The sequence below is a fragment of the Castor canadensis genome, chromosome 15 (assembly GCF_047511655.1).
Source record: "Castor canadensis chromosome 15, mCasCan1.hap1v2, whole genome shotgun sequence".
NCBI classification, from domain to species: domain Eukaryota; kingdom Metazoa; phylum Chordata; class Mammalia; order Rodentia; family Castoridae; genus Castor; species Castor canadensis.
The window spans coordinates 74240111-74243404 of NC_133400.1; the positions used below are offsets into that span (position 1 = coordinate 74240111).

Here is a 3294-nt window from a genome sequence, read left to right on the forward strand (position 1 = left end):
TGATGAATTTGTGGGAAATTTCCAGAAATTTACCTTGGGCACCCAGGTGAACTAATGTGACTTACAGTGCTGTTGGAATATCCCTACTGTGGCATGAGGCTGCACAGAGCTCACACGTGGACAAACACGGGCATAAGAGGAAGAGAGAAGGCGCTTCTCAACATGACCCTCCCTGTCCACCTTTTTTCTTCCTCCCTACACCTGTCCCCAGTTTCTTCTCCCAGAGAATTGCTGGCTATCTGCAAACTGTCCTTGTTGGGAAACTAGGACAAGGCCTGCACACATGCACTCGCACCTGCGCACACCCAGCTGAACACACGAGTCCCTTAAGTAATGACTGTTCTTTTCTCTTATAAAAAGAAGAAAGACTTCTCTGCTAATAAAGGGAATTTTCTCTAGGTCACTGGAGGTCACAACTGTGTGTGGCTGCTGTGTTTGCCACTCAGAATCACAGGTTGAATGAGGAGAAGGCTGGAGCTGGACCTTGTCTTGCCAGCTTAGAGGCCCCATTCCTCTTCCTCCATAGGCCAGGATCTTGTGGGTAATGGGGGGACAAGTGGAGTCCTGTGATCAACAGGCTCCAGGTAGCTCACTTGCAGAGAAAGCTGCCCCAGAGCGTCAAGCCTTTCTCTCACTGCTCTTTTTCTCTTTCTTTCTTTCTTTTAAATGGTACTGGGGGTTGAAGCCAAGACCTTACACTTGCTAGGCAAGCGCTCCACCACTTGAACCGCATCCCAAACCTTTTGCTTTTAATTTGTTTTTCAGGTGAGGTTTCCTGCTTGAATCCCTATCTTTCCACCTTCACCTCCCAAGTAGTTGGGATTATAGGCATATACCACTATTCCCAGCCTCTTATCTCCATTCTTTATCTTCTTGAGAGATGTCACCAAACCTTATTAAAAACAAAACTAGCTTTTCACCAAGATGGTGCTGAAAGTGAAGAAGGAAGTTCCTGCCCCTCCCAAAGCTGAAGCCAAAGCAAAGGCTTTGAAAGCCAAGAAGGCAGTTCTGGAAGGCATTCACAGTCACAAAAAGAAGATACACATGTCACCCATCTGCAGGCGGCCCAAGACGCTGCAGCTCCAGAGGCAGCCCAAATACCCTAGGAAGAGTGCCCCCGGGAGAAACAAGCTTGACCACTATGCCATCATCAAGTCCCCCTGACCACAGAGTCTGCATGAAGAAGGTAGAAGACAACAATACACTTGTGTTCATCGTAGATGTCAAGGCCAACAAGCACCAGGTTAAACAGGCTGTGAAGAAGCTCTATGACACTGATATGGCTAAGGTCAATTTCCTGACTAGGCCTGATGAAGAGAAGAAGGCATATGTTCAGCTGGCTCCTGATTATGATGCTCTAGGTGTTGCCAATTAAATTGGAATCATCTAAGTTGAGTACAGCTGGATAATTCTAACTATACTATTTTTCCACCATTAAAAAAAAAAGCAAAACAAAAACCTGTCTCCTTATAAAATGACATCCCTACCCCCAAGGTGGAGAGCAGGAGGAAGGCACTTCCTTCCCTTAATGCTGAGTCCTGGTAAGGCCTCAAAACTTTAAGTCTTCCAACAGGGGAAATCCCCTGGCTGCTGAGAACAGATTCCAGTCCTGCTTCCATCACCATAGCAGAAGAGTGGTTATTGATGGGGGATGTATTCAGTCCAGGCGTCTACTAAAGCTACCCAGGTGACCAATGACTACCTTCTTGGCCCCTTCCTGGATGACTGTGTGGATCACAGCACACCTGAGGTCAAGGAACAATAGCTGAGGAAGAAATCATTCAGTGATACAATTCCTGCTTAAGACAAAGGATGCTAAATTTGATTTGGGATCAGGGGACATTCTCTGACCTTAGAAGTCACATTATACAGATTACGGATGATTTTTTCCAGCCATAAGTCCTATAAAATAAGAATTTTATGGAATTTTCTCCAATCCCAGAAATGATGGTCTAGATAATCTAAACTCCTTTTTATGATAACTGGGATGGAACCCCAGGCCTCAGGCATGCTAACCATGTGTTCCACTACTGAGCTGCAGCCGGGGCTCCTGAAGCTGTTTAACACAGCTTTAAGGCCTTCCTGCTGTCTGTCTCTTCTCACATCCTTGATCACCTTCTGAATTACCCCACTTGATCCCTAACTAACTTCTTTTATGTCTTCAGATGTCAAAATGATCTCAACAGTTCTCTTTGTTTCCCCCATTCTCCTTTCCACTAGTGTGTGAGCTCCTTGATTTGGTTTGCAAATCTTATTCTGTACTAAGATAGAAGGAATGGTACTAATTAATGCTAGAACAGATGGAAATGAACAGTGGAAATTTCAAATATGTATTATTCATCCCCATAATTCTTCAAGCTAGAGGGTGATCTTTTTTGCTCAACAGGTGACTGAGTCTCAGTCTTCCATCCAAGGTTTTAAGACTGGTGAGAAGAGTCAGAATTCAACAGTGAGTTTGGCTGACTCCATACCTCAGATGTGTTCTGTGTCATCTTTCTGCCCCTTCTTTGTCTCTGTATTTAATACAGTTGATTTAATATGATTTTCACACTCCTAATGCAGTCCTTTGAGATCAATAGGAAAAGTGGTGTGGGTGTGTAAGAATGTGCATGTGAACACAAACATATACACATATATAGACATATACATATTTAATATAATCATTTCCAAGTAGAAACAGATTCAGAATGGCTGATAGGCCCCCAGTAACACAGCTGGCATCATGAAGCCCTAAGTGGAAATGAGTGGATTTCCAGCACAGAGTGGGATCTCAGCATCATGGGAGAGGATCTCTCATGGTACCCTCTCCACTCTGAGGCTGCTCAGCGTAGACACCCTCCAAAAAGCTGGGCCAGGTCCCATTTGGGACTGAGGGCTGAAAGCATTGGGCTACCATGGAATAGAGAAAGTCCCCTGCTGAACACTGGCCTCCTTCCCTCCTGCCTTGCATTTCTTGTTGTTAAACATTAATCATTAAAGGGAGAAAAACCTAAATGCTGATATAATTATCCAAATAAGCATTTTCTGTCATGCCAAGGTTGTTTGATGAATAGCAATGCTTCTGAGCTCTGTCCTTCAGTCTTGTTATTCTGAGAGGTGTTTGAACTTTAGTTATGCAAACATTGCCAGTCATTAGTATCAAACATCTGTGTCTTGCCCTGCATACTGAGTCATGGAAAGAAAAAGAAGGAATGTAATAGAAACAGGAATTTTTTTCTTCTGTTTTTTTCTGTTCAAAGCTATGTATATTTTCTTGCTTCATGTCCTTCAGTAGGGCCTTAAATAAATTGTAAT

General features: G+C 43.7%; 1 pseudogene; it reads left to right on the forward strand.

Annotated features, from left to right (window-relative positions):
• The first annotated feature begins 924 nt into the window (after nt 1-924).
• On the forward strand, nt 925-1390 carry LOC109698749 (large ribosomal subunit protein uL23 pseudogene; annotated as a pseudogene).
• Nucleotides 1391-3294: the final 1904 nt, after the last annotated feature.